Source organism: Heterocephalus glaber, unplaced genomic scaffold (assembly GCF_053883595.1).
Source record: "Heterocephalus glaber isolate CG9 unplaced genomic scaffold, H.glaber_assembly_v1.0 deba00001729, whole genome shotgun sequence".
NCBI classification, from domain to species: domain Eukaryota; kingdom Metazoa; phylum Chordata; class Mammalia; order Rodentia; family Bathyergidae; genus Heterocephalus; species Heterocephalus glaber.
Window position 1 is genome coordinate 11,805,234 of NW_028258440.1, and position 11,029 is coordinate 11,816,262.

Below are 11,029 nucleotides of genomic sequence, written 5' to 3' on the forward strand. Positions count from 1 at the left end.
TGGCAAACTCTTCACTAGCTAGGAGGTGCCTCGTCCCGGAGGTTATTCCTTTCCTGACTTGGATGTTAAGGGCCATCCATTATGATCCATTATAAAGGCTGGAAAGCCTGACTTTGTACTGAATCCGGGCAGTATAATTTAGTTTTCTTTCATAATACTTAGTAGGTAGGGAGAGGGAACGGCAAAATAGAACAAGGTAAGGGGAATGGCAAAGGAGAAGTAAGGGAATTTAGGATAGTAGAAGGCATAGTGTTGGAGTGTTTGCTAATGGGATAAAGCAAAAAGAGGGAAAATGCTTTGTAGAATAGCAAATGACTATAAACAAGAAGGAAAGGAGAGACAGAATAAGGCACTGTATGTTTGGTCTCCTTCCATCAAATATAGTATCTAGAACCCAAATATGTATTTGCTATAGATTTAGCTCTAAATAAGAACACTGTAAACCTGTAACATATGACGTGGATTTGTTTATTCAAAGTGGATTCAAATGACACTACCAAAATTAATAAGGTGAAAAAACAGAGAGTGGGATGGGTGCAAAACATTTTCCTAGACATTTAATTTAACTAAATTAATTAATTTTGGGGGGAGGGTACCGGGGATGAAACCCCGGGCCTGACACGTGCTAGGCAAGTGATCTATCATTGAGCTATACCCCTGTCCCCGGGAATTTTAAAAGTTCTTTCTCAGAATAAAAGATGTTTGTGAGACTGGGGGTATAGCTCAATAGTAGAGCACTTGCCTAACATGTATGAGGCCTTGGGTTTGATCCCCAGCACTGAAAAAAAAAAAGTTTGCTTTAAATCAGTGGGAAATTTAAGCATTTCCGTACTGTGCTATCAAAATATCAATTCCAGCACTGTGGGGGACTGAAACAGGAAGATCCCAAGTTCGAGCCCAGACTGACCATTTAGGAAGACTATGTCTAAAAAAAAAAAAAAAGAAAAAGGCTGGGGATATAGCTCAGCACCAAGGCCCTGGCCCTAGTACCAAAAAAAAAAAAAGTAGAAAAAAACGTAGGTATCACTTGGCTAATGACAGACTCCTCTACTGTTACAACAGTCACAGTTGCTTGACAGAGGCAGATGTTTGATGAAATCTCTTTGGTTAAATTATACTCACTTGTCCAAAGAGGAACATGTTAGAGAAATCAAAGCTCCTTGCATGTAGGCAAGGTCTAACCAGAAAGAAAGAAAATAGAAACAAGGTATATTCATTTCCTGGAGTTGCTATAACAAATTACTCTTAACGGGGATGGCTTGAAGCCATACACATTTATTCTCTCACAGTTCTTGAGGTAGAAATCTGAAAGCCACGTGTTAGCAGGACCATGTTCCCTCCAAAGCCTCTAGGGAAGAGTCTTTCTTTGCCTCTCCTTGACTTCTCCTGGTAACCAGGAAACCTTGGCTTCCTTGGCTTATAGATGCATCATTCCAATCTCTGTCTGCCTTCACAGGGTGTTCTCCTTTTTGTGTGTCCGTTTTCCTCTTCTCATAAAGACACAAATCGTATGAGATTTAGGGCCAACTCTAACATGGTACAATCTTATCCTACTTACCTCCAAAGATCCAATTTCCAAATAAGATCGCATTCATAAGTTCAGGTGGACATGGATTTCGGAGGGCTCGATCCAACCCAGTACCAGGGGAGATGCACTCTCTTGAGAACTGGTATAACCAGGACAATAAGTGAACTGTGAGCTTCTGAGACTACATCTGGGGACAGCAGGGGAGTGACTGGTAGGGAAGCTACAAGAAAGGCAAAGAGTTATCCATAGCCAAGAAAGGGAGCGTCCTCTACTCGTTTGCTATCCAGATTTCTTAGCCTCCAGCAGAATGAATGTTTGGGAGGACCCTGGTCTTCAAGATGAACCTACTGAGGTGACTGACGTGGAGAGAGTATGGTACGGGGTGTGGACATGATAGCTGCGTCAGGGGGGGTCTGCTCGACGGAGGAGTGGGTTGTGCTGTTCCGATGGAAGATGAGGGTGCTGAGGAGAGCAGCTCAGTTGCACTGCTGATGGGAGACAGCACCTAAACAGAAAGGGACTTGAATCCTGCCACAAGTCAGTAGATTAGAATGAGACCCCTTACTGGAGCTTGGCCTATAGCTACATTACTGCTTTAAAAACCACCAGGCTCTTTCAGCCTTGCTCAGCAGCAGCAGATCTGCCACTGGGAACCGCGAGATCTGTGGGCAGGGAAGGGTACTGTCTTGGTGTCGTGTCGCACGTGAAGCATCGTAATGGTGCTGCTCGCCTGCATGCAGTGGACTTCACCGAGCAACATGGGTACATCAAGGGCATTGTGAAGGGCATCATTCACATCCCAGCTACCACAAGCTCCTCACCGAAGTGGTCTTCCGGGATCCCGACCCATTCAAGGAGCTGAGGGAGCTGTTAATCACCGCCGAGGGTAGTTCATGTACAGCAGTGGGAAGGCCAGGGCAACGGTGGCAGTGTCCTCCCTGTGGGCACCATGACTGAGGGTGAAGTTGTGCGCTGCTTGGAGGAGAAACCTGGGGACTGGAGCAAGCTGGCCTGGGCCTCCTGGAAGTACGCTAGGATCGTTTTCCTACACCCCTAAACCAACAGGACTGTTGTCGATGTGGTAGCTATAAGTGGCAGAATTGGCAAAACTATCTTGAAGTGTGGTTGTGCCTACCACAAGCATAAAGCAAAGAGGAACTGCTGGCCACACATACAGCATGTGGCCATGAGTCCCCATGGAGCATCTCTTTGAAGAGGGTAACCACCAGCACACCCACAAACCCTTCACCTTCTGCAGAGATGCCTCTGCCCAGTGCAGAGGGGTTCTCATTGCTGCTTAGAGCTCTGGTTGAGTCCAGGGCAACCAGGACTGCAGGAGAAAGAGAACTAGGGCTGAGGGGGCTCAGTAAAGTTTGTCCTTTGACAAACAAACAAACAAACAAACAAAATCACAAGGCTGGGATCAGGGTGTAGCTCAGTGGTAAGTGCTCGCTTAGCATGTTTAAGGCCTGGGGTTTGATACCTAGCATATCAAAACAACAAAACAAAAAAATAGAGCACAAGGGTTACCCTCACCTAAACTCAGATCAAGGCCAGTGTAGAAAACCCCACTCAACTTTTGGGGGACCAACATAGCTCTATGTTCCATCTGTCATCTATACAGCTCATGTGGTCTCCCTACCACCACTGAGCACGTGTAAGTGCAAGGCCGTGCACACCAGCACACTATGTACACAACTCACCTCTCAATACACGCAGACACAGCCATGTCTTGTGAGAGTCCCAAACCACTCGAACCTTCGACACACCTGAGCAGAGCCCTGTTCAGATCACAGCTCCCTGTCCATCCTTCCACTTTGCTGAGATTCCTCAGCAAATCATGTCATAGCTCTTACCTTAGGACCAGGCCTCCACCCATATATCTTCAATCTTTCCATGAAAGAGCCCTCTACCAGGCCAGCGTCCATACTCACACAAATGTTAGTGCACCAGAGAACAGATTTGAACTCAAAAAAGAACAAGAGCCATATCACCCTTTAGCAAGTCTGTACACAAGCTTGCTTCAGCGACTCAGGGGGAGGTTAGTACAGTGACAAAGACCTATCTGTACTTCCTCCAGATCTCAGGATTGAACAGAGAGAACAAAACAGAGATCAGAGAACCCACTTATCCCACCATTCATAAGCCAGAAGGAGTCCCACATCCAGAGCAATAGTCCATAACCCTTCCAGCTCTCACCACAGTAGGAGACCGTGCCTAGGCAAACTGAGGTCTATGTTAGAGAACACTTCTTAGCAAACCAAGAGGAAAAAAACCTTATACACAAAAGGAATCATACACACTGGCATTGGACACTGCAGCAGAAAGTCCTCATTGGACAAGACTGGTAACTCTACTTACACTTACTCCATCAGGAAATAGCTCTCACTTGGATAAAGACCTACACCTATGCAAAAAAAGAAAAAAAATACATATATATATATCTGAACTAGATCATGAAACTTTCTATTCTACCACTTAGAATACTAGGTGAAAGTCACAGCCCCAAACAGGGTCCACATGTGTATTCCACAAAGCAGTGAGCCTCTGTGAAGAACTGAGTCCTTATACACAGCCGTATCCCTACTACATCAGCAAGGAGCCCCATCTTAGATGGGAGCACACACCCCTGCATGGCCCTCCACGTGACAGCACCAACCCAAATCACAGCCTACACTCACACCACTCATCACCACACCCGAAGACCCAAGAGCACTTGCTACCCAACCGTACTGTGAGTACAGAAAGATGGGGTACAGCAGGACAGAGCCCTCATATAGACAAGCACTTAAACTATACAGTCATTCAGGCCACACAGAGAACCCCAGGTCTGAGCTACCACACAATCTAGGGCACATACCTCCATCCCCTGTCAAAGTATTGGTGCCCACAGCTTCTCAGACAAAAGTCAGTATCCAGGCCAGGTGTGGTGGCGCACGCCTGTGAGCCTGGTACTTGGGAGGCTGAGGCACGAGGATCCCTGTGAGCTGAAGCTCACAGGCTACATCTTGGGCTACATAGTGAGTTCAAGGCCAGCCTGAGCTACATAGCGAGACCCTGTCTCAAAGAAAACAAAAGTCAGTATGTGCATTATCACTGTGCACTTGAATAGGCAGCATCTGCCAGGGAAAGGCCATTCTTTCCTTGCCTACCAGTGTCCTGCACCAAACAAGGACCAGCACCACTCAAGGAGCCAACAGACAGTCCTAATCAAAAGTAGAGCTCACGAACACATCTCTGCCCAGCAAGTCACTGGAGAGTGGGGTGCTCAGCTCACTGATCTGCCCCCTGAGGAACAGTCTAGGTTCTGATCTAGCCAAGAGATCATTCACCAGGGTGCACACAACAGAACCTAGACAAGGGACCACTTGGTGTAGACTACGATACCTCAGAGCATGCAGGGCACAGTCCACACTGCAATGATGCGTGCCAAAAACCATCAGAACAGGAGCTGTACCTGAACCACCGCTCAGGACACTATGAGAAGGGCCTCTCCACTCAGACTTGACCTTGATCGGGGCTCAGCAAACCATGAGACAGCACTGAGCTATAACTCCTACCACTACTACTTGCTCAGCACAACATAACATAACATAGCATGATACTAGTCCCAATGTCATTAAAAACATCTCTCTACAGGGCTGGGGATTTAGCTCAGTGGTTCCGCTCCCTTCTCCGCAAGCGCAAGGACCAGAGTTCGATCCCCGGTACCAAAAAAAAATCTCGACAGGACAGCAACTTCCCTATACCCCTATCCAATAATGCATAGGACAACACTTACTTAGACCAGGATCTGTAAGTATGCCACCCCTCAAGTAGCCTCTGAGATAGCCAGATTTTTTCCCCCTCAGAACAGGGCTTTCATGTTCTTAGCTGCCCCAAAACAATAAATGGAGATTTGGTTCAATGCATGACCTCGGCTCCTCCCACCACGCAGCATGCCTGAACCAAGTTGCCAGACTAGCACATCTTTTCTGTCTCTCCATTCTTCATTCATTTCTCTTATACTGTTTCCTCCCCTAACTTCCTTCCTCTAACCTGCTACAACTCTTCTGTCTTAAAACCCCAGGCTAGCCCTTTCTATTTCTACCTCTATTTATGTCAGAGCCAATCTTTTAGAAGAGCAGTCTCTTTTTTTTGGTACCGGGGATCAAACTCGGGTCCTTGCGCTTGCACAGCAGGCGGCGAAACCACTGAGCTAAATCCCCAGCCCCGTTGAAGAGCAGTCTTAAAAAAAACCTTGTCTCTACCTATTCACTTCCCATGCATCCCTCTACTCTGTCAGCTGGCCTCTGTCATTGTGCCTCCGCTATGAAACCCTTTCACGAGATGCCAGTTGCCAAATCTGAAGGTTGTTTTTACAGCCCTCACTATGGACTTGTTGGGGATGGGACGCTTTGGTCCCTCTCAGGTTCCCGAACTCGGCTCCTGCATTTCCCCCTTTCTGGACATGCCTTGTGCTGTCCTGTTCCCTTTGGATGCTGTGCTCTGGGCTCTCAGAGATTGTCCCTAAAGGCCCCTACTTCACACAACTTGCAGGTGGCCTGTGAGTTTCTGTTAAAGTCTCTTCCCCGGGAAGCCTGGGCTGATCCTGCTCATGTCGCCTGGACTTGCCTCTCTGTCCTTGTGACCAGGTGCCCCTGGGTGCCCGTCCCTCCTGCTCCAGATCTTAGGTCCTCACAGGCAGAACGTCCCTGCTGCTCACCCCCACAACCCCAGGACAGGACACGTGCCTGGCTCGGAGCCAGGGCTCCACAAAACTGGGCACCTCTCCAGCAGGAGGCCTGCATGTTGGGAAGCACACTGAGCAGCCAGGGACCCTCAACCGTGGGATTCCGGGCCCCCATGGACAGGCGGGAGAGGAGACCCAGGCCTCCATGTGGCTGCAGAGAAGCTGTTTTAGGAGGCAGAAGGGGCTGTCACATCAGGCCTGCTCTGAGCAAGCAAGTGGCAGCAAGGGCCACCTCTAACAAGCCCATAAGGGCTCAGTAAATGTGTGTTGAGTCAGCTTAGGTGCGTTGGTGCAGACTTAGCCATCATGAGAGGCATGAAGGGCCCTTGAATTCCTGCTGTTAGGAAGGATAATTTAGCAGGCAGAAGAGGAGGAGGTTGCGGCTGGTAGGAGAAGCACTCAGCTGCGGCGGAGCTGGCAGTGATGGCACTCTGATTGCAGGTCAAGTGGTGGCTTCTGGACACCCAGGGGAGCCAGGCCCCGCCCCGTGGGCAGAACCGGAGCAGGGTGCCTGGAGGTCGCTGAAGCCTGATCCATCCCGGGATGTGGGGTGACCTCAGGGGTCTCAGCTTCCCCGGGACTGGAGAATTTCCCAGGAAGCCAAACCTTCTGTTTTAAAGACCAGGAGGGTCCTGGGCACAGCGGGGCAGTTGGGCCCTCTAGGTGGCGTCAGAGGACAGAGGAGTTCCAAGCAGGGCGCCCTCCCTTTCCTCCTGCTGTGGACAGAGGAAGTTGAGGAGGCCTTGGTGAGAGAGGCAGCCCATCAGGGTGTACTCAGTGGGAGTGTGTGCCCACGCCCATCTCCAGTGGGGCTGCCTGGAGGTGGCATGGGAGGGGCCTCTTCTGGAGGGCTCGACCCCAGGGGCTTTGGCCTCAGCTCTGGTTTGGGCTTTGTGCTTGGCAAGCCTGATGGGAGAGTTAATGCATGTATTAACTTTCTACAGGCCTTGCCTTTTGTGTAGGCTGGGTATGTTAAGGTATTCAACAATTGTAAGATTAGCCTGAGCGTTTTTTTGCCCTGGTTCTTGACTGGGACTTGACTTCAGAAAAAGCAGGGCATACATTAATAGTGTAGTTTTGTAACCCATGGGTCTAAGAGTTTCAGAACAGTTGTAGGACAATGCCATCATTATTTTATTAATTTAATCTGAAATGGTGGATCTTTTTCAAATGGGAAGGGGAATAAGAGATGGAGGGAGGGGGAAGGAGAAGAGGTAAAAGAAATGGGAGAAAAGAGAATTAGAGAAAAAATGAAAATAGAGCTTTTGCAAATGGGAAGAGGACCAAGAGTTGGAAGGAGCGAGGAGAGAAGGGAGAGGTAGAAGATGAAAAGAAAGAATTAAGATGTATTAGGTACACGTACCAACTCCTCATGATAAGTGTAAGCATGCATGTGCTATTAAATATTTAAAAATTAATTTGTGTAGCATTAAATTCATCATTTTAAGTACACAATTCAATTGTTCTTAGTATATTGACAATGTTGTACAACCATCACCACCATCTATTTCCAGAATATTTTCATTCCCACAAAAAACTCCCATGCCTCCTAATTCTCACTCCCGCTCCCTAGCAACTACTAATTTCTTCTTTGTCTCTGTGAATTTTACTAATTTGTTCATTTTGCAAAAGCAAGAACATACAATAAGTGGCTTTTGTGCTTGGCTTCTTTCACTTAGCATAATGCTTTCAAGGTTCATCCATATTATAGCAAATACCAGTACTTTGTTCCTTTTTATAGAGAAATGCTATTCCATTTATGGATATATCACATTTTGTTTTTCCATTCCTCAGTTGACAGGCATCTGGGTTGTTGTGGAATTTTGGCCATCATGCTTAATGCTGCTATGAACACTCACGTATACAATTTTTGTAAGCAAGTGTTTTCACCCCTCTCTCTCTCTCTCTCTCTCTCTCTCTCTCTCTCTCTCTGTCATCTCTTTTGGGTTTTTTGTGTTTTGTTTAGTTTTGTTTTTGAGACAGGGTCTGGCTGTGTGGTTCGGGCTGGCTTTGAACTTGTGGCAATCCTCTTGCCTCAGCCTCCCGAATGCTGGGAGTACAGGTGTGTGCTACCATCACGCTTGGCTGTGTTTTCACCTCCTTTGGGTACATACCTAAGAATAGAATTGTTGAATCCTATGGGAGCTCTATGTTTGGTGTTTGGAGAAATGGACGACTTGTTTTCCAAAGGAGCTGAATCATTTTGCATTCCCACCAGCTATACCTAAGAGTTTCTTTTCATCTTCACTCCTTTTTCTTCCTCCCCAATACTGGGGATTGAACCCCAAGGCCTTCACACTGAGCTAAATACCCAACACTCCTTTTTAATTTCGAGATAGGGTCTTGCTAAATTGCCCAGGCTGGGCTCAGACTTTCAATCCTCTTGCCTGAGCCTCCCAGAGCACTGAGATTACAGGCATGCACCGCTACACCCAGCGTTTGCTGTTTCTGTTTCTTTTTTAACTATAGTCATCCTAGTGAGTTTGAAGTGGTATGTCATTGTGATTTTGGTTTGTATTTCCTCATTATCCTACAATCTTACATTTTGTGTCCTTATTAGCTATTTGTATATTGTTTTTGGAGAAATTATTTTTCAGATGCTTTAGCCATTTTTACATTGGGTTGTCTTTTTTATCATTGAATTATAAGATTTCTTTAGGTATTCTGCATGCTAGAGCGTGTATTTTCAATAATAGTGAGATTAATGATTTGTACCTGGTTAAGTTGCCACACCTTCCCCCTTCCACATCCACCAGGGATCTGGAATTAAACTTCTGTAGTTCTTGATCTGAGAAAGTACCTCCTATTATGGCCCTTGGAGAAGAGGACAATGGGAGCTTGCGCCAGGGCTCTCTAGAGCCCTCGGAGGGAGACGACAACCTTTGCCAGTGATACATATCTGTAGTTTCTTGTTATATTGCATTTTTCTCCATGATTACCTGTCTATTTGTAAGCACTGTCATGTTGGGGCCTCAGGGTCTACTTTAGCAAATCAACCCCACTTAATGACTGGGACCATAAAGTAGGGAGCTATGCTTGCTTGACATCTGTCAATTTTTGGAAGCAAGAAGATTGTAGGATAAGTCACACCAGCATGGTCTGAAAAAAACTATAATGTGACATCTAGACGCAAGGCATTTAGACACGAGAGGCCCAAGCTTTGTCTGATTCCAAAGCTCATGCTTTCGATCCTTCAATGTGCTACCTTTCTATCTCTTTCCTCAGAATTCCTGTCCCATGGTATAGCCTTGTCCCCTTTCTCCAAATTGATCTTGCCATGTTTATTTCTCTCCCTTTCTCCTTGACTCCCTCTCCTTCTTCCTTTCTTCCCCTTTCTCCCTCCATGTTCCTTTCTTTCCTTTTCTCTCTTGTCTTCCTCCCTCTCCCTTTCCATCTCTCTCCTTCCTTTCCTCCCTCCCTTCCCACCCCAGCTACCACTGGTATTCTGCTATTGCCTGTGCTGTCATCTTGCTGCCCGGAGGACATCCCTCCCCTAACCCACTACCTCACAATATCTTGAAAAAGCTGGACCTTAAGATTCCTCTTTGCTTCTTGCCAGCAGCATTAGAAACCACTTTCTAGCCCACACTACATGTACCTGACAGACAAGGCGTGACAGCAAACCAAGAGCCCTGCCCTTGAAAGGAAAGTGCTGGGGATTTTTCATGGATCCCCTTGCCTCCAAAATCCATTCTCCACTTTTCTCTCCCTTGCCCTGTGCCCAAGGAAGCTATCCCTCTCATGGTCTGTATCGCATGAGCTCTCTTGCACAATGGTTTCTGGTTGGCTTTGGCCAGAGGTACCCAGCAGGCAGTGACCTGAGAAAAGGGTGGGAAAAGAAAGCAGCTAGGCTGTTTATTCTGTTTCCTTCCTGCCCACTATGGTTTAGAAAGAGCAGGACTCCTCAGGGGCCACCCATGGCCATTAGGCACTGCTCTTTCATAGCTCCGTCTCACTGAGAAGTGTTAGGAGTACTTTCCTCTTCTTGACTCTTCCCGATGAGAGGCAGTAATGACTTGCTTCTGTTTTATATCTAAAGATTTTACCAGCTGGGCATGGTGGCAAACACATGTAATCCCAGAACTCTGGGGAGCTGAGCAAGGAAGATCCAAAGTTCAAACCCAGCCTGGACAACTTCAAGACTTAATGAGACCCTGTCACAAAATAAAAATATTTTTTAAAAGATCAGGGGATAGATGCTCAGTGTAAAGGCTGTAGGTACAATACTCAGAACTAAAGAAAAAAGAAAAGACTTTACCACCCCCTACTACTTTCCTTAGTCCTGTCTACATCTTCTTTCAACTTACCTCAGAAAAATCCCTTGTGTGTGTCATCTGTTTCCTGCCCAAACTCTGCCTCCTACAAGCAGAGCAGGGAGCTCTCCTAGAACTAGAGAGAAGATAGTGCCATTTCCGTTGAACCTGGGCTCTTCACTCCCACAAGTAAGCCATGGATTTAGGTTCCGGAAAAATAAGCAAATGCAAACCTAAAGTAAAGTTGCAAGAAGCAGTGATTGTTTCTTACAAGGCTCTGGTATTTTTTTGTGAAAAAGCAAGGCGAGGTGGCCAGGCTTTGCTGGGACTACTGGACCCTGAACAAAGAGGATGGTACACAATCACTACCTACCAGTTCTTGCCTCAGACTCCCTGGTTTATCCCTCAGCGGGTACAGATACTCTCAAATCTAGACTTCATGGGAATGAAGAATCTTACCCAAACCACTGAGTGACAAATCAAGGTATCAGTTTGGTTTTTAGGAGGACATATGAA

At 46.8% G+C, this 11,029-nt stretch overlaps 1 pseudogene; it reads left to right on the forward strand.

Moving 5' to 3' along the window:
• Nucleotides 1–1,835: 1,835 nt before the first annotated feature.
• LOC101722495 (large ribosomal subunit protein uL2 pseudogene) lies at nt 1,836–2,829 on the forward strand (annotated as a pseudogene).
• The last annotated feature ends 8,200 nt before the right edge of the window (nt 2,830–11,029 follow it).